Source organism: Ixodes scapularis, unplaced genomic scaffold (assembly GCF_016920785.2).
Source record: "Ixodes scapularis isolate PalLabHiFi unplaced genomic scaffold, ASM1692078v2 PGA_scaffold3__209_contigs__length_174095766, whole genome shotgun sequence".
Taxonomy (NCBI): domain Eukaryota; kingdom Metazoa; phylum Arthropoda; class Arachnida; order Ixodida; family Ixodidae; genus Ixodes; species Ixodes scapularis.
The window spans coordinates 143,654,267-143,680,809 of NW_024609868.1; positions in this window are offsets into that span (position 1 = coordinate 143,654,267).

The following is a 26,543-nucleotide window of genomic DNA, read 5'->3' on the forward strand; positions in this document are numbered from 1 at the left end:
GGAGTCAGTTCTGTTGCAAGTCGTGTTGGAAGTTGCGTCAAGGAACGGTGACACGATAGCACGGTAAGACAAGAGGTTTAATTAGGGTGCCTTCATGTGCGCTTTGCTTAGGGTGGAGACATCTGGCCATTTTGTCTCACACTTTTATTTTTATTTTTTGTTCAGAAGCGCGTGAAAGAACGTGTCCCTGCACGCGCTCGTGGCGCTGACTGTGCTACGGCGACATTTTGTTTTCGTCGATTTCTTTGTATTTTCCCCGTGAGCGCGTGCTGTCGGCATCGGGTACTACAAAGGGTGGCAGGTTTAATAAGGCGATCGGCTCAGAGGCGGGTACGTTCTATGCACGGGCGCAAGGCGCGAGTTCACGCGCACGAGCGATGGAGCTCTACCAGCTCGGCTGCTCAGTGTAGCGCTATCCAACAGCTCCCCGATACAGAAAAGTTAAGGTCTCTGGGGAGCCTTGACGCATCGGCCACTTCTCGTGTGTGAATGAAGATTGCCTTCGCATTCTCTAAGTGGCTCTTGAGCATCTTTGGTGTCAACAACTTCCGCATTACGGACATTTGCAGGAAAAGGAACTAGATAAGTTCGGTTACGTCACACAACCCTGTTGTCAGTGCCCACGAAGTAAGACCTGGGTTCCTCTGCTCGTCTCTGCACTGTACCTTTCTGCTTGATGTCAGTGATCCAAACTTCGTCTCCATTTAGGACTTCAGGCATTGCGCATACGCCATGCTGTCAATTGAGTCTTTATTCTGGTGCTCCCGGTACAGTTCATCAAAGTCGCGAAGTTTTCTCCTGTCGAGCATCTGGGGCATGAGCATCTCGGGAACAATAAGGAGCTTGGTTCGTAAACGTCGACCCATAGTACACTCTTAGAACAAAGGGTATCGATAGTCCTCCCTAAGGGGAGGAACGGTCTTGTAACCTATGTTCCTTTAGAAAGGGAGAAACTTTTGTCCTTGAAGCAGGGGAGCAAATAGTTCCTTCGTCGCCTGCATTTAATTATGGCGGCCCTAAATGGAGCAAATCGAGGTCAATAAGGCTTAACGGGGACGCCACGTCTCTCGTACGGGACGAGAGGAGCAGCAAATAAAAGCGTAACACGAGCTTTCCGCGAATTTTGTTTATTTCCGAAGTCAGACTCCCCTGCAGGTGCAGAAACTTGTGTTTCGAAAGCAGTTACTCAGTCTTCTCGTCGTCAGCACTGCGATGTTAAACGAAGCAACCGATACCCAGTTACTTCGCACACTTTACGTCTTACCTTTGCTGTTCCTCAAGTCACAATTCCTTCGTCAAACGCACATCACGGAGGAATGACAAACCAATCCGCGAAACCAAAAGCCGCTTTCAAAAGAACAAACTCGAAACCGCTTTTTATCACGTAGCGTGAACGAAGGTTAAATCGCGTGCCATTAGATGGCAGGATCAAGCAGAGTAAGTACAAGTAGCTAGGCTAGGTAGTGCTAGGTACCGCCCAATTCATGTTCTACAAAACTTTTTTTACTTACTCAAGCTATTATGGCGCTTCGGGAACCTCTACTATTCACACATTGAGCTCTGCGTTTCCGTCTTTTATACTGGTCGTTTTGAATTTACGGAATTTCTCGGTGACTGCCTGAGCAACAAAAACTATTCCCGGCATGTTGATTTTTTTTCAGCACTGCCATACCTCTGAGAGTATTTTGAATGGCTCATGGGATGAATCTCTTATTAAAAAGTAAACGCTCGATCATGCCGTAAATATTTGAAAGCCAATAAATCAAGCCGCTCCAATGCGGTTCGAAGCCATGAGTTTGTTTCCCCGCACGGCAAGTCGTAGCCTGTATTTCTTTTGTAGTGTTTTTTTTTTGTTTTGTTCAGTTTGTGCTGTTTGCGCACGGCTGTAATTGCCGTCTTGAATTAATCTCTGTAGGGCAAATATCCACTCAGCTGGAAGTGATGCTTCAGGGGCAGAGAAATCGCTTTTCGATCAACTTGAATGCAGTCAAAGCTGCGACTTGCGGCAGGTGTTAAGTGTACGGAGCTTCGCCATGACGAGCTCAAAAACTTCTAGCGCTCATCCTAGCGCGCCACTTGGAGGGCACTTTCTCCAGGAACCGTAGTATATTTAAATAGTAAAATAAAGGATAGCTTTTTTTCGATTTTAACTACTATTCTTTTTTAAAGCTAAAACTCCACTATAAATATACGTACTTTCCGTCATAATTTTGTACTGTTCAGTCCTTTCCCCAGAACGCAATCGCTCTCGGGGAGGAGACAACCGACAGTCACATTGGCCACTGTACGATAGGAGTTTACTGTTCAGACCAGCGTTCCAACATGACTATCCGCACGTCGATCAATTGCACCTAATCCCTCAAGTGGTCTTAAACTTTTTTAATGTAAAGTGAAATGTCAACCTGCGACACCCCGCCACCTCCGAACACGGCCCGACCAGCGGCAACAATGCCCGACGTTTACGTCATCTCATCTTGTTGTTACACAACTGATACGCGAGCACATGGTCACATCGGCGATAATTCCAGTCTTCTGTTCACAACGCACAACACTGCCATCACGATGTTGCTGCTATGTTGCTGACACGCAGAAATACAGAACCACGTTGAACGCCCGTTGGCACTCGGCATCGGAAAACAGAACCGAACGCAGCACGGAAGGCACCCAAACAGCCGGCAGCACAAACTGCCTGTCTTGGACGCCGTTCCTGTTATTTTTATAACGTCGAAATCGTCGACACAGTTTCGCGTGGTTCCGCTACTATAGTTCCGCGTGAGTTCCGCAATCAAACCCCGCAAACCGGAGACGGCCATCTTACCCAGAGTACGTACACTCTAAGAAAAAGTGAGCACCTCCCCTAGTAATCACGCGTTTTGGCGGCTGTAACTACCCCACAGGCTTACTTAACTACCCACTGGGCTCGAGCCATTGAGCGTTACCACCCTGTTGGCAAGTGACAAGCATGGGGTAGTCACGTCTTATAAACTCTTGAACTGAACATTCAAGTACATGCAGCCGTTCAATAGTAAAAGTCACTTCAAAAATCTCAAAAAGTACTTGAAACTTGTTTTCTTTCTGCGTTGGTTACTATTTATTCAAATTTGAACCGGTCGAAACAGGCGTGTGGCTCAGTTCGCCTAAACTGGCAGAAAACAAACATGCCAAAGAGTACAGGCAACCTTGGTTGGCACCTACTAAAACCTGAGGCAGATAAAAAGTATCGCGGTTGTCCGTTTTGGTTCCGTCGCGGGTTTTACCATGTACTGTTAGTAAACAGTTGGCAGCTGGCGTCGTGCTCGAGGAATTTAACCAAATCTCTAGAAAAGCACAGGAAGCTACGCACAGGCGAGAGTTGACTGGAATGTTCGCCGGGCGAGATACTCTTGTCATCTTTTATTGTGCGGTTCAGTAAAGAGCGTAATCTCATTAAAGGTGTGATCGGTCAGTTCTGCGTGCAGATCAGTTGCAAATGGACTCCTCGGTTCCGCCGAACTTGCACGCCAATTTTTTTGCTTTCAAGTGCAGTGAAGTATTAAGCATTGAACACTACGACTGAGGCCGGACAGGACGAACGTACACAGATATCTGGGATCATGCCTGTGTATTTGAGTATTTCTCTGTCTTGGGATATATCATTCGCCTTCACTGGCTCATTTGGCACATTTCATCAAGCATACTCGATAAAAAATTCTTCAAACAAGTGTGTGTCATCCAAGGTGGAGTACTTTGAAGGGGACTAGGATTTCAGGCCTTTCGACGCGCGTTCCTTTTACCTATATAAAGGATTCCAAGTAAATTTCCAAAAATAAGGCGTTGGCAAACATACACGTGTTATTCGGTTTAATTTTTTTTTCTTTTTTTTTAGAAAAAGTACTGCTGGAGAAGCCAGCAGGTGCAGCGCAGAGAACTATATTCTCGGCGTTCTTTGATGCTTGAGGCCGGTTCAGACACTTGAGTTTGAATGCGTTTGACAGCGTTGCGTCGAGAACCGAAAGCGACTCACCGGCACATCTGTGCTTCGTATGAAGCGTGGAATCCAATTCAAGGAATCGTCTTGGCACGCGATATAAGCAGTAGGGATGTCCTGGTTTCTCGCTGCCGCAACGCAGTCAAACGCAACTGTCTGAACCTAGGGTGCCTTCATGTACGCTTTGCTTAGGGTGGAGTAGGGTGCCTCAATGTCCTTCTGTTTAGGGTGATGCCACCCTTTGTAGTACCCGATGCCGACAGCACGCGCTCACGGGTAAAATACGAAGAAATCGACGAAAACAAAATGTCGCTGCAGCACAGTCAGCGCCACGAGCGCGTGCAGGGACACGTTCATTCACGCGCTTCTGAACAAAAAATAAAAATAAAAGTGTGAGACAAAATGGCCAGATGTCTCCACCCTAAGCAAAGCGCACATGAAGGCACCCTAGGGTGGAGACATCTGGCTATTTTGTTCCCACTTTTACGTTTATTTTTTGTTCAGAAGCGCGTGAAAGAGCGTGTCCCTGCACGCGTCTTTGCGCTGACTGTGCTATGGCGACATTTTGTTTTCGTCGATTTCTTTGTATTTTCCCCGTGAGCGCGTGCTGTCGGCATCGGGTAGTACAAAGGGTGGCATCTTTCTAAACAGAAGGTCATTGAGGCACCCTATCTGAACCAGGCTTCAGATAATTTAGCATACGTATTTCGCGTTCGCTGTAGGTGAAGGCACGGGCCCGAAAACGGCAATTCTGCACTGTCCTCTTGGCGCGAGCGCGAGCGCATAGAACGCATATTTGAAAGACACACGCTTGAGCAGAAACAATTGTAGCGAAAAGAAGAAAACTGAAACAACGCTTCGGGGGGGACCGGCGGACGAGCTTCGCTAGAATCACCTGCGCGCGCTCAGTGTACTCAACATTTACTCAACCGCCGCTGAAGTCATTCGGATATGTAAAAAGAGAAAAGAAAATGCATCAGCGTGTTCAGAAACTTATGATAGCTGAAATTGGTTTCCATAATTAATACAATTAATTAAACAGGCTTCTGTATACTTGAAGTGTAGGCAAGCGAGAAAACGAAACTGATCAAAACGTGGCGTGTAGCGACTATTCAATTTGATTTATAAGCTGCAGTTCACTTTTTCAATGGATTACATAAGAGATACGAGCGCTTTCCAAAGAGCAGTAGAGGAAAATAATATATACGGATTAATCTTGCACAGTCTTTTCGTATTTATGCAAAATATGACAGTGGTCACCATCCTAATCGGTCACAGAAAATACAGCAGTATATAAGCTGGTGGTGGCGACTAGTCGTGTATATTCCGGCTCAGCAACACTTCCTCTGATTTCCTTGCTCCGAAGACTGTGACTGCCCAGTCGTGTATATAGGAATGTAGAGTATCAATATCTCATGTTGTATCTTGTGCTGTTTATGACCGCGTTCGTGTATAATATACTATCGTGTCTGCATGCCGCGTATGTGTGAAGTGTGGTGTGGAACATGTAGTACGTGCATATCAGGCGAGGCGCTCAGAGCAAAGACTGTTGGTTTCTTTTTTCTTAGTTTTAGCGCTGCTCGTTAGGTGGCGCGTGTCGCCGCCCAATTCAAGGAAGGAGTCGCGAGTTCATGTGTCTACTTATTTGAGTGAAAAGCATGGAGGCGCTCCATAGCTCCACGGAGCAGCCACAAAGGGTTCGGTTCTCGGCCTCTCGTCCCAGCGGGATCAGTGGATCAGTCCAATATCCAGTTTAGGGTGTTCCGTGCGGTGAATAGTGCGTGCACAGACGCGGTGGGGATTACCAGGGACTTGAAAGTGGATAACGAATGCTAACAGGTGAGCAGGAGCGTTGAACGATCGCAACCGACGCCGCTTGAATCGGTGATGCCTCGCCTCGCCGCTGTCAACCGAAAACGCCGGATCACTTGCGGCAAGCAGAGCAAGCAGATTCTCTGTTCAATAAAGACATCATTTCATTTGTCGCTATACGATTCCTTCTTTGAATGTTTTCTGGCCGCGAAGTAAATGCAGCCGGCCGAGCGAAAGCAGTTGCGGACAAACCCCCTCGAATGCTCCCCCTCACATCGCCGCCCCTACTCCTAATAGGTGCCGGTGCTTCGAGGCGCGTTTTGGAGTGTTTTAGTGCGCACGGAAGGCAGCGAACGGGCATGCGCACTTGAGAATCGTATTTTAGAAAAAAGCAGTCCAACTTGCTAGGCCTTACTCGTATTGCTCCAGTGTCGCTTGCGAGCCGCCATGTTGCTTTTGGGGGAGCTCACTGTGACTACCTGTTGATTTCATGCCGCGTGACTACGCATGGGTTCGTTAGCATTACTAAGGGGGGTAGCGATATCTGTGACGGCTTCTGACTACCCCTACGACTACCCTTTTGTTTAGAGTGTAGCGCTGCTGGCACTGCTCCGGAACTTCGCTGTTTCTAGCGGCTTCGTTTGCTCGTTTCATAAAATTAGTGATAAAACGTCAATGCAACCGAAATGTTCTGCACGTTTGGACTAGAAGATAGAATTACAGGCGGCCTTCGCTGCCGCTGAAGCTCAATCAACTCAACAACATTTATTAATCAACGTGCGCGCCGCGCTCGAAAGACGAAACCGAAAGAAGATGAGTCAGGAGGGCAAAAGCTTTCTCCCATCTGCCTGGAGAAGGAGAAAACCGCTTCGTCCCTCCCTTCTTCTCGTGTCCGCTTGGGGGCGCGTCAGTAGAAGGGAGGAATACCCGCAGTTGCTACCTTTTTCCTCCATTTTTTCTTAGAGTGTATAGTTTAGCGGGGTTGTACCCGTTCTTCAGCGGAGTCGACCTGTAAGAGAAAAGGGTCAAGTACGGGTCTTTCGTTTTTTCCACTGATTTATTGACGTATTTCAAAGCCGCTTCCGCAAGTCCATTACTTTGGGGATAATATGGGCTTGAGTTGGTATGTTTGAACCCGTATTGTGGAGGAAATCTAGCGAAGTTAGATGACAAGAACTGAGGTCCATTGTCGGACACTACCACCTCGGGAATGCCGTGGCGAGCAAAGATTGATTTGCAGTGGTTAATGACTGTAAGCGATGTAAGTTTCTCAAGTCGTGCTATCTCGGGGTACCTTGAGAAATAATCTGTCATGATCGACCAACCACCAGTGGCTGTTTAAGCAGAAAAGATCCATTGCAACGCGCTGCCATGGTCGGTCAGGAAATTCCGTGCTTTGAAGCGACATCTTACGATTGCACGTGGTTTTGATGCATTCGATGCATTGCTTTACTGTGGCAGTTATCTCTGCTGCTATTGTTGGCCACCGGACACAGTCCTTTGCTCTTGCTTGTGTTTTCGTGATGCCGAAGTGGCCTTCGTGAAGGAGGTGCATAATCTCTTGTCTGCACGAGACAGGAACGACGACACGGGCTGCATAGAGGAGCAAGTCATCTTCTACGGTGAGCTGGTGTCGGTGCTCAAAGAAAGGTTGCAGGTCTTGTGAAGAGTTTCTCCTGGATGGCCACTCCTTCGAGCTTGGTTTTCGTAGCTGGTTAGAGACTGCGTTCATTTCTTGGCTTTCTTTTAGCCATTGTAGGCAATGGTCCTTGACTGGGATAGCTTTGTTCAAGGAACAGACGAAAGCTTCAACGTCTTCTTCAAGGTATGTGCCTCCTGTCTGCTGTAGAGGTTGTGGGATTCTAGTTTACCCTAAAGTCCTCAGTGAGGCAAATACCCACTCCGCAAGTCGTCGGTACCAATAAAGTGGGTTTCGACTTAGTAGTAGTAAATGTGCACCAGCTCACACAGATGGTAAACAAACCGTTGCTAGGGGCGTTGCCCTGTGGGCGGGGCCCGATCCGACCAATCACAGCACAGGAGGGCGGGGCCAAACTCAATCCGTCCAATCACAGCGCAGTGGGGCGGGGCCCTTTCCCTCTCTCCCATCCGAGTGACCAATGACAGGTCGTGGGCATGGATGGCCCCGCCCACAGGGCAATAGCAGTGACCAATGGGAGCTCATCGAGCTCCCGCCCTCGAGTCACGTACGTGGTAAGGTGTGAGGTCACGTAGCCAATTTAACACCTTGTTAAGCATGTGTTAACAACTTGTCAGCCGGGTGTTAAGAGCCGATGTTATCAGTCACGTTCGCGGCGCGTGTCAGAAGTGTGAGAAAGACACGTACAGAGGTGTCGTCACCGCCGCTCAGAACCACGTGATTTTCCCCGGGTTCGAGTTGCTTCCGACAGAGGGCGCTCACGTGATCTCACACAGGGTTCGAGTTGCGTCCAACAGAGGACGCTCACGTGATTTCACACAGGGTTCGAGTTGCGCCCGACAGAGGGCGCTCACGTGATGTCACATGACGGTCACATGATATTATTTGAATCTCTGCGCGGTAAATGGCTTTTATTCGCTATAAAAGGCTCTGCGGCGGCTGAAAATCGACCTCGCTGCCTTGCGCACAGGAGCGCGACACTCTACCCCCTGAGCTAGAAGCACATTGCTTCCCAGAGGGCTTAACTCGTCTTAGTTGTCCGCGTGTGTGCAAACCAGATCACGTGTTTTCCCGCTACTTGGCTTTTGTAATATAGGTAAAAAATAAACCCCACAGGATTTTGAATGCGTCACTATCGCAGGTCATGTGACGATGTCGTTACCCGTATATCGCGCAAGTCAGATCACGTAATAAAGCTGTCCTGCTACTTGGTTTATGCAATCTGGTCTTCGACCCGTTAAATTTGGGCGTCATGTGACGGTCCCAAAAGGCACCAGCTGGGTCCCGCTCAATTGGGGGGGGGGGGGGGGGGTGATGGTAAAATTTTGGAGCTCGCGGATCGTGATATATCTTGGTCCAGCGTAAAGCTTTAAAGTAGCCCTGCTAAAATTTGGGGCGAGCTCGTAAAACTTTGTAAAGACCCAGCGAATTTCGGGAATAGGCGCCATCTAGTGTTCAAACTGTGAAGTGGTCCTCGTTAAAAATTGAGTGCCATCTGGTGGTAAAAGCTTGGACCTGCTATAAATTTTGAGCGTCGTGTGAAGGTCCCAATTAGCACCAGCTGGGTGCTACTAAATTGGGGGTGAGGTCACGGTAAAACTTTGAAGCTGGCGGACCGTGTTCATTGTTGGGCCAACGTAAAGCTTTGAAGTGAGCCTGCGTAATTTTGCGGGCTAGCGCAAAGTCTTGAAGCTCAAAGACCATGCCGGACCCAGCGATTTTTTCTTTAAATTTTTTTGATAGGCACCATCTAGTGTTAGAGCTTTGCAGTGCTCATCGCTAAAATTGCTGACATCTAGTGGTAAAAGCTTCGACCCGCTAAATTTGGGCGTCATCTGAAGGTTCCCTTAGCACCAGCTGGGTGCCGCTAAATTTTTAGCTGGGGTCACGGTAAAACTTTGAAGTTCACAGGCCGTGCTACATCTTCGCCCCAGCGTAAAGCATTCAAGTGGCCCTGCTAAATATTGGGTTCCAGCGTAAACTTTGAAAAGCTCACAGACCGTGCTGGACTCAGTAAATTTCGGGATAGGAGTCATCTAGGGTTAGAAATTTGAAGCGCTCATCGCTAAAATTGCTCACCTCTGGTGGTAGAAGCTTCGACCCGGTAAATTTGGGCGTTACGTACTTAGCACACGTGGCAAGCTGTATCCACCTAATTTCGAGGGGTGACGGTAAAATTTTGAAGCTCACGGACCGTGCTAAGCTCAGACCCAGCGTAAAGTTTTGAAGTAGCACTGACATATTTTGGGGGGCTAGCGGCGTGGGTGTGGCCTTGCGACATCTTTTGCGGAAAAGGTGAATTGCTTGTATTTCTAAGGTGTGCTCATCCGTATTTTCCCGATCGCGCAAGTCCGGACTTTGTGCGGATAAGTTGCCAATTCCGTTTGTGCATGGTGAACGTTAGCAATATCGCGCGACATCTCTCGTTAATTTTAGCGTCAGCTTGGTAGATGGCGTCAACTCTCTCTCGCGCGCGCGTGACATCTCTCGCTAATTTTAGCGTCATCTATAGCTGCTGAACGGAGCTGTGTGGGAAATGGAACGGAGCGTCGCGCGCATCCATACGCGCTAAAGAAGAGACTGATATGGTGTTTCATTTTTTTTTTTATTCTCGTTCGCTCTTAGAACACGCACACTTATAAATTTAGATACGGCGTTTAAATTCAATCTACGCAACAAAGACATCATTGGAAATACTTTACACAAAAAATGTATACAAAAGAAGCAGTTTCAAGACAAATCCGAGGCAAAAATAAAAAGTTGTGAAACGGCTTCTCAAGAGCAACGCGCGATACAGTCCAAAATATTTACGCGGTCAGGATCTTCGACGAGGAGAAAGATCGCTCGCTTCCGTACACTATCGGATTATACAGAAAAAAATGTACAACAATACAAGATGTTTCAAGACATTCCAGCGGCGAAAAGTTTGGGAAATGACATCTCGCGAGCAACGCAGTATACAGTCTAAAAAAATATTTACAAAGTCAGGGCGTGCCATGAGGATATGAAGATCGCTTGGTTCCGGAAACGCTCTTTTGGCAGGCGCAGCTTTGTGGGGGATCCTCTACAGCCTGGACCGACAGATGGCATACCGAAATCTGTAAAGAAAATCCGATAGGGCGTGCAAGTTGATCGGTTTTTCTTTTACCCACTGAACGCATTGACATTTTTCCGCCCTTTTTCCAACCAATGTCGGCAAACACGTTTCTGCCAAGTCATCCTTTAGATACAACTGCATAACGTTCTAGGCGGATTTCTCACCGATGAGGAGATGACACGAAGCATCAGCTGTTATTCGCTGTCCACATAGTCATCCTCCACACCACTATTGTCATCTGAAAAAAGAAAAAGAAAAGTGGATGAAGCTATCAAGCTGTACATACGTGACTCACCAGTCCGCACTGGCAGCAGGTGCTCAGCCGCTATCAGATGATGCCGCGCAAATTCTCGCACCTGCTGCGTCGCCTCGGCCGCCTCGGCCGCCCCGCGGGATCCACCCAACCCAGCCAAAAACTGTAGAGTCCGGAAGCGGGCCGTCAATTGTTGTACGAGGTCAGAGGGCGAAAAATACGATAAAAGCATCCCGCAAGGGCAGATATGCTCACCGAAGGCGACCGCAAGGATCGCCGACATTTGCATCGCCAAGTATGCAAATAGAGGTGGTTGTACATCTCTCGCGGGATCAACTTCTTCCTCGTCCCAGTTTTCTCCTTCACCCGAGCCGTAGTCGTGGAGGAGTTGCCGATTGACAAACGCAATAATCTCCTCCAAAGACCGACGGGTTCTCTCCCGAAAACGCTCGATGAAGTGAGAATGTACAACATCAAAGACTCGCTGTCCCTCCTCTGCCATCTTTAAAACGACGGGGTAGTTATCGGGCTGCCATTGGGTAGTACGACAGCGAGTCAGTTTCTACCCCCATTTTATACAAACATTTTCCTCATGTGCAACTATATTTAATTTCAGATATGCGCGCGTACAGCGCGCATATTAATTTTTGTTAGCCCGCGGTTTTAAACGTAGTTATGAAATATGCACTAACAAGGTTGTTTTTCGACCTCCTTCTTGGAACTACATGGAAATGAGATTGAGATAGTTAACGTTGCATGAGGGTGGTTAACGTCTCACACGTCTGCTAGAAGCGCTCATCGAGAAAGCGCGCGCGCGGTATATCTCGAAATAGCGACCTTGAAGCGGTTTGACTGGTTTTTTGCTTCTTTCCAGCCACTGTCTCGTTTAAGCTGGTTAATGGCTGTGTCGGCGGGGCGTCCGCATCCCGCAGTAATTGCTTTTAGAAAAATATTCGTTAAACATTGCGACTTCACTGTTTCCTGTGATTGCACAGCATATGTTCCATTGTGTGTCATTGTGTTTCATTGTGCATATGTTTCATTGGTCCAAACCGCGTTTGTGGCGCCAGGATTTTAGACTGCTCACCTTGCTGTACAAGAACGGTGTGATGCCAGACCGAGGTAATTTTTCTCCCTTTTGATGACCAAATTCTGAAGCAAACTTTCTTATTAGCAAGGAAAACGTGACGCTTTCGGTCTGCTCACCCTGCAGCGCGAAGATCAGGAGAAAAACGATGCTCGAGTCGGGTTGTTCGAGTGCGAGGCAGTTTTATACAGTCCCAAAGCTGGAGTACGCCCAGGGAGTCCTATTCTGTGCAATCGCAGTAAACGGTGAAGTGGTAATGTTTAAGGCAGATTTTCCTCTAAGCAATTACTGTAGGATGTGCACATACGACGACACTTACATTACAAAATGTCTTATTCGCAAGGAGAACGCGAGGCTTTTAGTCTGCTCACACTGCAGTGCGAAGATCAGGAGAAAAACGATGCTCGAGTCGGGTTGTTCGAGTGCGAGGCAGTTTTATACAGTCCCAAAGCTGGAGTACGCCCAGGGAGTCCTATTCTGTGCAATCGCAGTAAACGGTGAAGTGGTAATGTTTAAGGCAGATTTTCCTCTAAGCAATTACTGTAGGATGTGCACATACGACGACACTTACATTACAAAATGTCTTATTCGCAAGGAAAACGCGAGGCTTTTAGTCTGCTCACACTGCAGTGCAAAGATCAGGAGAAAAACGATGCTCGAGTGGGGTTGTTCGAGTGCGAGGCAGTTTTATACAGTCCCAAAGCTGGAGTACGCCCAGGGAGTCCTATTCTGTGCAATCGCAGTAAACGGTGAAGTGGTAATGTTTAAGGCAGATTTTCCTCTAAGCAATTACTGTAGGATGTGCACATACGACGACACTTACATTACAAAATGTCTTATTCGCAAGGAAAACGCGAGGCTTTTAGTCTGCTCACACTGCAGTGCGAAGATCAGGAGAAAAACGATGCTCGAGTCGGGTTGTTCGAGTGCGAGGCAGTTTTATACAGTCCCAAAGCTGGAGTACGCCCAGGGAGTCCTATTCTGTGCAATCGCAGTAAACGGTGAAGTGGTAATGTTTAAGGCAGATTTTCCTCTAAGCAATTACTGTAGGATGTGCACATACGACGACACTTACATTACAAACTGTCTTATTCGCAAGGAAAACGCGAGGCTTTTAGTCTGCTCACACTGCAGTGCAAAGATCAGGAGAGAAACGATGCTCGAGTCGGGTTGTTCGAGTGCGAGGCAGTTTTATACAGTCCCAAAGGTGGAGTACGCCCAGGGAGTCCTATTCTGTGCAATCGCAGTAAACGGTGAAGTGGTAATGTTTAAGGCAGATTTTCCTCTAAGCAATTACTGTAGGATGTGCACATACGACGACACTTACATTACAAAATGTCTTATTCGCAAGGAAAACGCGAGGCTTTTAGTCTGCTCACACTGCAGTGCGAAGATCAGCAGAAAAACGATGCTCGAGTCGGGTTGTTCGAGTGCGAGGCAGTTTTATACAGTCCCAAAGCTGGAGTACACCCAGGGAGTCCTATTCTGTGCAATCGCAGTAAACGGTGAAGTGGTAATGTTTAAGGCAGATTTTCCTCTAAGCAATTACTGTAGGATGTGCACATACGACGACACTTACATTACAAAATGTCTTATTCGTAAGGAAAACGCGAGGCTTTTAGTCTGCTCACACTGCAGTGCGACTTGGCAGCAGCGCGGCATTGAAGCAACGTGCGTAACCCCTGCTACGCCATCTTACAGGATACCTATCATCAAACCCTACTCTACTGAGTCAGCGAAACGAGCCGTGCCGTGTGACACCGCTATCAAAAAGGGCCAACGGAACTGCGATTGGCGGACCACTGTCTGACACCAGGGGACCAAGCTTTGCTGGAACCGACACCTTTCACCATCCGGTCACTTGGCAGCAGCGCGGCATTGAAGCAACGTGCCTAACCCCTGCTACGCCATCTTACAGGTTTGCAAGACCTTTCCAAATGAATCCTTGCCAGATATTTTTGCCGCAGCTGCTGCCACTGTTATTTGTGCCTTTTGTGTTTAGTGATCGTGGTTTCTGAAACCTAAAATGGGAAAGGACGACCAAAAAGACCTGGTAAAGGCGCTAGACGAGTTCCGCCGTGAAATCCGGGCAGATATGCGAGGACTGAAGGAGAGTGTGAAATTCTGTAACGATACATGTGATGGTGTCAAGGACATCAAAAATGAAATGAAAGAACTGAGGAAAGAAATACAGCAACTAACAGCGCGCAACCAAGAACTCGATGCAGAAAACTGCAGACTCAACGCAAGGGTCGAGGAACTGGAGCAATATCAAAGATCAAATAACATAGAAATCAAAGGAGTACCATTGGAGGGGGACCCTAGTGACGTTGTTGAACGAATCTGCAGTCTTATTGATGTACCAGTAAATGACTCCGACATCGACGTCTGCCATCGCGTGCCAACGTTTAGGCAGGACACAAAAAACATTATCGTGCGTTTTGTCCACCGCACAAAGAGGAACATGGTCCTGGAAAAGGCCAAAAAGCATAAATTAACCACTTCGTCGCTTGATTATGGGGGTACTGCCTGCCCCATATATGTCAACGAGCACCTCACGAGTCTTAACAAAAAATTACTTGGAGCGGCCATCGCACAAAAGCGCAGAGTGGGATGGCGTTTCGTGTGGTCGGCCGGCGGAAAGATTTTTGCGCGCAAAAATCAAAATGATGAAGCAGTTCGAATCGTGTGCCTTGATGATGTTGCGAAAATCGCAAACTAAAAAAAAAAAAGAAAAAAGTTGAGCTATCGTCTGAAATAGTAACCACGAAGTTTTAATGGCTGATACTTCGCCTACATGCAAATATGTCGATCGCTCATCTTTTAACGAGGAATTCCAATGCTCTGAACCAAACTTTTCTGTGATGCATCTAAATGCGAGAAGCATAAAAAATAAGGAAGATAATCTTAACGACTTTGTTTCTTTCCTTTGCGTAAAATTCGATGTTCTCTTGTTCACAGAAACATGGCTATCAGCAAAAGACGCAGCCCCAAATATTCAAGATTACAAGTATGACGGACTTGTCAGGGATAAACGGAAAGGCGGAGGTGTGGCCATTTACACGAAACAAAGTATATCGTACGAAGTTGTTGACGATTTCTGCAAACTTGATATAAACATAGAATTCATGACAATTATAATCAAGAACACAGTTATTGCCGTAGTGTACCGCCCACCTTCGGGCAGCATGTTAGCTTTTTTTGAATTCATAGAAGAACTACTACGTTATGTGGGTTCAACCGGTGCCTCACTTATGATACTTGGAGACGTTAACATAAACATAACTTCTCAAGATTCAGACGTGAGAGACTTTAGTGACCTTTTAACCCAATATGCTTGTGTAAATCTGATCACGATACCTACTAGAGTGACTGCTGAAACTGCGACTACGCTTGATATCTGTCTAACTAATTTAGAAGAAAAGGATACTACGTCAGGTGTCTTCACTGAGAATATTAGTGACCATCTGCCTATTTATTGTTTAAGCTCCGTTTCTAAAAGGAAACAAAACAACACAAACGAGCCATACTTTTTTAGGGAAATGAACTCGGAATCTTTAGAGAAGTTCTATAGTCTCATAGAAAGAGCAGACTGGAATGCCGCATGTTCAGAGGGCAGTGCTGATTTAGCCTACTCAATTTTCTTTAATAAGTTCAAAAAGTGTTATGATGAAGCGTTTCCCCTTAAAACAGCAAACCCCAGGAAAAAAAAACAGAGGAAGCCATGGGTCACTTCTGATATGTATAAACGAATAAGTGATAAGAACAAAACGTATCATGCATTCATTCAGACTCGTGATATAAAACTGCTACATGAATTCAAAAAGAAAAGAAACAAGCTGAACTCCGAGTTAAAAAAAGCCAAACGTATGTACTATCAGAGCAAATTCGAGTGTATATATGACGACCAACGTAAGATATGGGAAACAATAAACGACATGTCAAACAGAAAGCAAAAAGACAGCCTTATAGAAGAATTTTTGTTGTAAGATAAGATTGTAGCCGGCAAAGAAGCCGCAGATAAGATGAATCAGCATTTTATAAATGTAGGGGCGTACCCACTAGTACAGATAAACAGTGTTGTCGAAAATGTGAATATAGATAGCCTCATGGATTCTATAATGTTGGTCCCGGTATCAACTTCAGAAATTGATGAAATCATAAAAAATCTAAAAAATGATTCGGCGGCCGGTGAAGATGACATTAAGCCCCGACCTATAAAATATGTAGCCTCGATAATAACTCCGGTCCTGTCTAACTTAGCAAATAAAATGTTACAAAGCGGAATTTTTCCAAACAAACTTAAAATTGCCAGAATTCATCCTGTCTACAAAGGAGGGGGAGTAAACAACATAAACAACTATAGACCAATTTCTATTTTATCTATATTTTCAAAAAATTTTCGAAACTACTATAAAGAATAGGTTGGAATGTTTTTTTTAATAAGCACAAAGTTATAACGTCTTCACAATATGGATTCCAAAAGCATAAATCTACGGAGCAAGCTCTTCTAGATATCAAAGACAAAATAATTGCGAATATTGAAAGTAAATTATATACTCTCGGGCTTTTCCCGGACCTAAGAAAAGCATTTGACACTGTGCAGCACGAAATATTATTGCGTAAACTAGGTAGGTACGGTATACGTGGAATCGCACAAAAACTAGTAAAAAGTTATTTAACCGATCGATATCAATATGTAACAATTAATAAGATATCCTCCTCCCACTTAAATATACAACATGGTGTTCCCCAGGGATCAATCTTAGGCCCCTTATTATTTTTAATATATATAAATGATCTGACAAAAATATCTGGACCGCAGGAAGTAATCATGTATGCTGATGATTCTAATATATTCTTTAGTGGAAAAACAAAAGAAAGTATTGAGCTAGCCGCAAACTCATATCTCTTAAAACTGTCAGAATGGCTTCAAGGAAATAGACTGCAATTAAACTCAAACAAAACAAAATACGTAATTTTTAAACCCGTAAATAAACGGGACGCCGATAGTATAAGTATCAGATTTGAAGGTTTAGAACTGGAGCAAGTACGCGAGCAAAAATTTCTTGGTGTTTGGTTTAGTGAGGAATTGTCATGGAGTACTCATATAAACAAGTTAAAAGCTGACCTGTCCAGAATTATAGGCAATTTGTATAAAATCAGAAATTTTATCCCATGTTGGCTGCTTAAAAATATGTATCACTCATTGGTTCTTTCAAAATTAAGCTACGCCATTTTGGTCTGGGGGACAACAACAGCCTCAAACTATAATAAATTAATGGTCCTCCAAAAAAGAATTTTACGTATGTTCGAGGACTACAAGGGGGATTACAGGAATCTACGTACGGAACCTTTGTTTTTAAAACATCACATGCTTAGGGCAAATCAAATATATTACTTTAAATTGCTTCAATTAATCCACAGGAATAGAACCTACTTAGCGCTAGAAAGTGAACTAACACCAGTGTACGATATTCGACGACCGAAACGTAAAGTACCTATAATACGCACAAATTATGGACGACAAACTTTAGCCTTCCAGACTGCTACAATTTTGAATCGTGATTTACTCGAATTAAACTTTGATGTATCAATATTAAAATTTAAAAGAGATTGTAAAACAAATTTACTGTGCAGTGCTCTCACATTTTGTTAAGTACTGCTTGTCTTTCTTAAAACTGCAATCATATTTTGTTAGCAATGACCTTACCTTTCTCGTTACTTCGTTTTTTGATAGGTCTTATCACAAGTCTATACAAGTTATTGTATAAGAATGTTATTTGTATTTTGAAATTCTTTCTTTTGTAGCTTCATGTTTTTTTCTACTTCAGTTTGCCAATGTATATCTCGTTTAGACTCGTGTAAAACTGTCGTCATCTAGACTTTTGGATCTACCACGTATATGTATCTAATACTTATCTGTTTTAGTATGTCTAAACTAAAAAAACTCTATATTTGACAGTATGAAGATTTGGCTATTGAACTGATATGAATTTAATGAATCTGTACTTAATATGTATGATGTATTATATATGTACTATGTATTATATGTGTATGGTGTATAATATGTGTATGATGTATTGCATATGTATGTTGTTGCTCGCTGAATGCCAAGAGGGGGTTAAGGCCTCGTCAGGCACTTTGTGCCTTTAGCCTTAAACCCCCTCTGCGGAACATGTATCCGCAAACACAAATAAAGAAAAAAAAAAAGATCAGGAGAAAAACGATGCGTGAAACGGGTTGTTCGAGTGCGAGGCAGTTTTATACAGTCCCAAAGCTGGAGTACGCCCAGGGAGTCCTATTCTGTGCAATCGCAGTAAACGGTGAAGTGGTAATGTTTAAGGCAGATTTTCCTCTAAGCAATTACTGTAGGATGTGCACATACGACGACACTTACATTACAAAATGTCTTATTCGCAAGGAAAACGCGAGGCTTTTAGTCTGCTCACACTGCAGTGCGAAGATCAGGAGAAAAACGATGCTCGAGTCGGGTTGTTCGAGTGCGAGGCAGTTTTATACAGTCCCAAAGCTGGAGTACGCCCAGGGAGTCCTATTCTGTGCAATCGCAGTAAACGGTGAAGTGGTAATGTTTAAGGCAGATTTTCCTATAAGAAATTACTGTAGAATGTGCACATACGACGACACTTACATTACAAAATGTCTTATTCGCAAGGAAAACGCGAGGCTTTTAGTCTGCTCACACTGCAGTGCGAAGATCAGGAGGATGCTCGAGTCGGGTTGTTCGAGTGCGAGGCAGTTTTATACAGTCCCAAAGCTGGAGTACGCCCAGGGAGTCCTATTTTGTGCAATCGCAGTAAACGGTGAAGTGGTAATGTTTAAGGCAGATTTTCCTCTAAGCAATTACTGTAGAATGAGCACATACGACGATACTTACATTACAAAATGTCTTATTCGCAAGGGAAATGCGAGGCTTTTAGTCTGCTCACACTGCAGTGCGAAGATCAGGAGAAAAACGATGCTCGAGTCGGGTTGTTCGAGTGCGAGGCAGTTTTATACAGTCCCAAAGCTGGAGTACGCCCAGGGAGTCCTATTCTGTGCAATCGCAGTAAACGGTGAAGTGGTAATGTTTAAGGCAGATTTTCCTCTAAGCAATTACTGTAGAATGTGCACATACGACGACACTTACATAACAAAATGTCTTATTCGCAAGGAAAACGCGAGGCTTTTAGTCTGCTCACACTGCAGTGCGAAGATCAGGAGAAAAACGATGCTCGAGTCGGGTTGTTCGAGTGCGAGGCAGTTTTATACAGTCCCAAAGCTGGAGTACGCCCAGGGAGTCCTATTCTGTGCAATCGCAGTAAACGGTCAAGTGGTAATGTTTAAGGCAGATTTTCCTCTAAGCAATTACTGTAGAATGTGCACATACGACGACACTTACATTACAAAATGTCTTATTCGCAAGGAAAACGCGAGGCTTTTAGTCTGCTCACACTGCAGTGCGAAGATCAGGAGAAAAACGATGCGTGAGTCGGGTTGTTCGAGTGCGAGGCAGTTTTATACAGTCCCAAAACTGGAGTACGCCCAGGGAGTCCTATTCTGTGCAATCGCAGTAAACGGTGAAGTGGTAATGTTTAAGGCAGATTTTCCTCTAAGCAATTACTGTAGGATGTGCACATACGACGACACTTACATTACAAAATGACTTATTCGCAAGGAAAACGCGAGGCTTTTAGTCTGCTCACACTGCAGTGCGAAGATCAGGAGAAAAACGATGCGTGAGTCGGGTTGTTCGAGTGCGAGGCAGTTTTATACAGTCCCAAAGCTGGAGTACGCCCAGGGATTCCTATTCTGTGCAATCGCAGTAAACGGTGAAGTGGTAATGTTTAAGGCAGATTTTCCTCTAAGCAATTACTGTAGGATGTGCACATACGACGACACTTACATTACAAAATGTCTTATTCGCAGGGAAAACGCGAGTCTTTTAGTCTGCTCACACTGCAGTGCGAAGATCAGGAGAAAAACGATGCGTGAGTCGGGTTGTTCGAGTGCGAGGCAGTTTTATACAGTCCCAAAGCTGGAGTACGCCCAGGGAGTCCTATTCTGTGCAATCGCAGTAAACGGTGAAGTGGTAATGTTTAAGGCAGATTTTCCTCTAAGCAATTACTGTAGGATGTGCACATACGACGACACTTACATTACAAAATGTCTTATTCGCAAGGAAAACGCGAGGCTTTTAGTCTGCTCACACTGCAGTGCGAAGATCAGGAGAAAAACGATGCGTGAATCGGGTTGTTCGAGCGCGAGGCAGTTTTATACAGTCCCAAAGCTGGAATACGCCCAGGGAGTCCTATTCCATGCAATCGCAGTAAACGGTGAAGTGGTAATGTTTAAGGCAGATTTTCCTCTAAGCAATTACTGTAGAATGTGCACATACGACGACACTTACATTACAAAATGTCTTATTCGCAAGGAAAACGCGAGGCTTTTAGTCTGCTCACACTGCGGTGCGAAGATCAGGAGAAAAACGATGCTCGAGTCGGGTTGTTCGAGTGCGAGGCAGTTTTATACAGTCCCAAAGCTGGAGTACGCCCAGGGAGTCCTATTCTGTGCAATCGCAGTAAACGGTGAAGTGGTAATGTTTAAGGCAGATTTTCCTCTAAGCAATTACTGTAGGATGTGCACATACGACGACACTTACATTACAAAATGTCTTATTCGCAAGGAAAACGCGAGACTTTTAGTCTGCTCACACTGCAGTGCGAAGATCAGGAGAAAAACGATGCTCGAGTCGGGTTGTTCGAGTGCGAGGCAGTTTTGTACAGTCCCAAAGCTGGAGTACGCCCAGGGAGTCCTATTCTGTGCAATCGCAGTAAGCGGTGAAGTGGTAATGTTTAAGGCAGATTTTCCTCTAAGCAATTACTGTAGGATGTGCACATACGACGACACTTACATTACAAAATGTCTTATTCGCAAGGAAAACGCGAGGCTTTTAGTCTGCTCACACTGCAGTGCGAAGATCAGGAGAAAAACGATGCTCGAGTCGGGTTGTTCGAGTGCGAGGCAGTTTTATACAGTCCCAAAGCTGGAGTACGCCCAGGGAGTCCTACACTCTAAAACCGGTCTCTCATAAAAAACGCTGTCCCTCTGATTTTAGAGGGGACAAAAATGCTTTCAGGGGGACAGCCCTTTTTAAGAGAGAAATTGAAAAATAAAATGGCAACATCTAGAGGGACACCAACATATTAAGAGAGACCAAGGAAACCGTTTCGTTAGTCCCTCTGAACAGGAAAGACAGACAAAAAGATTCACGCGTGTCCCTTCGTATTAAGAGGGGACTGGTCCCTCTTAACTGGAGCAATGTAGTTCGGTCAGGAGGAGGGGGGCAGGCGCACTAATCCACGGCAAAGAGTTCGGACGGTGCTAAGGCTTCGCGCCAATTCACGGAGAGCTGGAAACGGTCGTTGCCGCAGAGTCGCAAGCGTCATGCTGCTCGTTTGACCTCCTTCGGGTGAGTAATCCTGTCATATTGGCGCTTTTGTTTTGGGTGCATTGCGGGTGGGAATAACGAGCCATCAATATTTTTACGCTGGCTGTGAGATGCACGAGCTTTGCATGTAGAGTGAGAGTGTTCAGCTGTAGTCCGCGGACGCGGTCGCTTCCTGGATCTGCTCGTTCAGCTAGGACAAAGCGTCGCTAATCGTTTGCCCTGCCGTGAGCCGCAGGGCTGTCTTTCGCACAAAACACTTTTAGCGGGTTAGGGCGTCCCAATGTGTACGCGTCTGTCTTAAGCTGGTGATATCAGACCATTTTCTGTCCGACGCTTTTGTCTACTTTTCAATTTCGAACGCGCGATCGTTCTTCTCCCAGCTCGAGCTGCTAACTTTGGCAGTGCTACGCCGGCATTTTATTACCGGCAATTTCCTGGTATTTTATCCGTGAGCGTACACTGTCGGCATCGAGTACTGCAAAGGATGGCATCACCCTCCCTAAGGCAAAGCCAACATAAAGGCACCCCAGCTGGGGCGGTCAGTGTTTGTAAGCTTGGCTCGCGGATTTCTTTCTCGGTGTGCACTCTAAATGCTTGAGGTTGACCGCCCGAGAGCGTTGATTGACAGAAACAATGTTGGCGATTTTGCGTTTGTTTGCCTTCACAATTCATTACAGCAATTTACACTGCAACGTTATGTTGTAGACATCGTTAGCGTTGCAGTGATTATGAACATTTTTTTCTCAAGTGGGCGGCGAGCAAAAACCCATAATGTGTGTGTATGTTTGCGAAAAGGGCAGGGGGATTGGACGAGCACAAAACAAAAAGAAGAAATAAAGGTTTTTTTTTCTTCGCGTGTTCGCGTTGCGTCGGCGCAACACCTCCTGTTGGTCGGCGTCGCGGCGTCTGCGGAAAGGGGGAAAGGGTGTAGCGGCGGCCAGGGAGTACATTTTTTTTTTTGTATTTCTTTGGCGTACTGTTTTGTTCGTTATATTTTGACGGTCGTGCCGGCACAGCTACCGGCTTTTCTTTTTTTTTTTTTTTTTGGCGCCGACCATGGGTTTGTTTTTGGAGATTTTATTTATGATGTTTATTATGCTCTTTGTTTTCTGTAGCTGGCTGAATATTTTTTTTCTTTGTCGTACATCCGCGAAAAATATATAAACAGAAGATTGCTTTTTTTTTTCTTTCTTATGCGCTTTAGGGCTAGGTTGACTGTGGGCGTTAATTGACTGACCGTTATTAACAATCTTGTTTTCAGAGTGAGGCAATCGCAACGAACGCTGACATGAAGGGAATCAGGCGGGGGTTCCGCTCGGATTGCTCGTGTAAAGAGCTCTACCGGGACCCTCTGCACGGTGGAACGCACCACCCTGAGTGGTGAGCCTACTGCGGCCACCCGCACACGGTTCACAACGAACTCGGTAATTATTAACTTTTTGTATTCTGGTATGTAGGTAGGCTCTATTTACGTTCTGTTGGCATATGCACTGCTCCTGAAAAAAAAAAATGAATGGCTTGCGGCGAAATATTTACAGAAGTGTAATTTTTTATTTGATTATGTTGCTTTCTAAAACATGCCCTAGATCACTTCTGCATCTTCGAGCCGCAAATGCAATCCATGCTTTCCAAAGCACATGGGGCTTCTAAAGTTCATCTACTACTAAATGCGTTTTCGTTTTGTCTTGGTAATACAGAAACGATTGATTCTCGTAAATTAATTAAAACTGCAGTCTATTCTCGTACCAAAAATTAATAGTAGCAGAAGTTGCGTCGTAAGCTAATGTCACTCGCTATTTCATCGTATACAGATTGGGTTCCGAATCTTTGAACTGTTTGCACTTTATTTTCGCATTTGTTTCCTATCGCCCGCTTGATAACAGGTGAAAGCGCTTCATTACCTTTATTCTAATTCCCACTCTCTGTATCTAAAGGAAAACAATATGGTCTTTCATTCAGTTAAAGGTGGATGCACAACTTCGGTTCCATAACACGATCGTCACCATGCTGGGAAACCTGGAGGAGGTAAAAGGGGCCTTCTGCGGAGACAACCCAACAACATTCTTGAACATTAAGACCATCCTCCGGTCTCGATTGGCCACAAGTTCTTTCATCACCTATGGTATGTGAAAAAGCGAATGCAAAAATAGAAATCTAAGTTTGACGCTGACGCAATTTTTTTTTTTACAATTGCTGCTTGCAGGACGATTTTACCCCTGACGAAAAAGTTTCAAGACCCAATACTTTCTTCGGTTCGGAGAAAGGGATCGTTTCTGGGAACTGGTCAGTGAAACTCATCGCTAGCACGACTATGGAGGGGGCACTAGTCATGTGCTTATGGGTGTATTACATAACGGGACTCTCCTACCCCGTGGCATGTGGACAAACCCTTGGACTCCTCTAGGGTCTGCTCGTTGAAAATAAAGTGTTTCGATTCAGTTTATGTCGGAGAAGCTCATAAAATCGCTTATGGCCGTTCAAAAACAACAGAAATTCTGAGCTTCTGGTGATGGCAAGAGACGCCGAATAATTGGTTTTTAATGCTATGAAGTAGGTAACTACGCTCTAAAAAAAAGCACAGGAATCTACTTTCCCGAGCCAGCACTTCGGAAGCCAATCACCGTAACTCACGGAAGCAGCTCAGCGAATCACTATGCCGAAACATAAGATTAGACCAAAAAAGCCAGTCCGAGTTGTGACATTAACCAATGCAAAACATCACGCTTGTTGTGCTTAATGTCGCAACTCATTTTTTTGGTATAATCATATGTTTCGGCATCTACATTCGCTGAGCTGCCTCCGAGAGTTATGGTGATTGTCTTTCCAAGTGTTGTGCGGGAAAGTAGACGCACGGGCTTTTTTTTAGACTGTACTTTTCTTTTTGTGTTATCCGCTAAAAAAAGTTTTTTTTTTCCAGCACGATTGTATTGTTATTGTTTATGATAGGCAAAATGACTCATTCTGCAGCACGAAATTTTTTGTGTGATAGTTTCCAAGAAACGCCGATTTCTGGCGTCGTTCTAAGTCTTTTTCGTAAAAGCTACCAGAACATCGTTATAGAATTATTATTTTGATAAAGACATATCAAAATATTTTCTTGTGTCATGGCAAATAAAACAGTGTTTACTCTTAAAGATTGTTACTGTTTTCTTTAACACATTGATTCCGTTTATCAAACAAGATATACAGATCAAATTTCAATTCTGCTACGCTGCACAAAATAACTTTGGTTAAACAATATCAGCGAAAGTGCGAGAAGTGCAGTGCAGCATGACAGCTTACACTCAAAACACGAAGGAGCAGAAATTGTACGATACAATAACAGAGGTAACTTAAAGCCGGGGTCACGCTGCTTATATATCATACAAAATACATTCTGCAGACATGTTCCAATGCGAGTCACCGCGACATCCGTGCTTTGTATGCCACGTGACAAAGTAACCTCTTGATTGGTTACCTCGTGGCGTACGAAGCGCGGATGTCGAGGCGACTCGTTTCGGAACATGTCTGCAGAATGTATTTTGTATGAAGTATAAGCAGCGTGACCCCGACTTAAGGGGGACTATGCCCCTGCATTTTAAGCGGGCCACCGTCCCTCCGAATTTAAGGAAGAAAATATCTAAAAACTGTCCCTCTTACTAAGGGACTCTGACCTCAAATTTAAGGGAGACGCCGCCTCGCTTACTTTAAGAGGGGTGGTGTCTCACTTAACTAAGAGGGAGCATCTTCATGTAATATTAAGAGGTCTGTCGCCCCCCTTAAAGTTAAGTGGGAAAAAATCGAAGAAATGTCCCTCTTACTAAGTGGGACCTGGCTTAGAGTGTATTCTGTGCAATCGCAGCAAGCGGTGAAGTGGTAATGTTTAAGGCAGATTTTCCTCTAAGCAATTACTGTAGAATGTGCACATACGACGACACTTACATTACAAAATGTCTTATTCGCAAGGAAAACGCGAGGCTTTTAGTCTACTCACACTGCAGTGCGAAGATCAGGAGAAAAACGATGCTCGAGTCGGGTTGTTCGAGTGCGAGGCAGTTTTATACAGTCCCAAAGCTGGAGTACGCCCAGGGAGTCCTATTCTGTGCAATCGCAATAAACGGTGAAGTGGTAATGTTTAAGGCAGCTTTTCCTCTAAGCAATTACTGTGGGATGTGCACATACGACGACACTTACATTACAAAATGTCTTATTCGCAAGGAAAACGCGAGGCTTTTAGTCTGCTCACACTACAGTGCGAAGATCAGGAGAAAAACGATGCGTGAGTCGGGTTGTTCGAGTGCGAGGCAGTTTTATACAGTCCCAAAACTGGAGTACGCCCAGGGAGTCCTATTCTGTGCAATCGCAGTAAACGGTGAAGTGGTAATGTTTAAGGCAGATTTTCCTCTAAGCAACTACTGTAGGATGTGCACATACGACGACACTTACATTACAAAATGTCTTATTCGCAAGGAAAACGCGAGGCTTTTAGTCTGCTCACACTGCAGTGCGAAGATCAGGAGAAAAACGATGCGTGAGTCGGGTTGTTCGAGTGCGAGGCAGTTTTATACAGTCCCAAAGCTGGAGTACGCCCAGGGAGTCCTATTCTGTGCAATCGCAGTAAACGATGAAGTGGTAATGTTTAAGGCAGATTTTCCTCTAAGCAATTACTGTAGGATGTGCACATACGACGACACTTACATTACAAAATGTCTTATTCGCAAGGAAAACGCGAGTCTTTTAGTCTGCTCACACTGCAGTGCGAAGATCAGGAGAAAAACGATGCGTGAGTCGGGTTGTTCGAGTGCGAGGCAGTTTTATACAGTCCCAAAGCTGGAGTACGCCCAGGGAGTCCTATTCTGTGCAATCGCAGTAAACGGTGAAGTGGTAATGTTTAAGGCAGATTTTCCTCTAAGCAATTACTGTAGGATGTGCACATACGACGACACTTACATTACAAAATGTCTTATTCGCAAGGAAAACGCGAGGCTTTTAGTCTGCTCACACTGCAGTGCGAAGATCAGGAGAAAAACGATGCTCGAGTCGGGTTGTTCGAGTGCGAGGCAGTTTTATACAGTCCCAAAGCTGGAGTACGCCCAGGGAGTCCTATTCTGTGCAATCGCAGTAAACGGTGAAGTGGTAATGTTTAAGGCAGATTTTCCTCTAAGCAATTACTGTAGGATGTGCACATACGACGACACTTACATTACAAAATGTCTTATTCGCAAGGAAAACGCGAG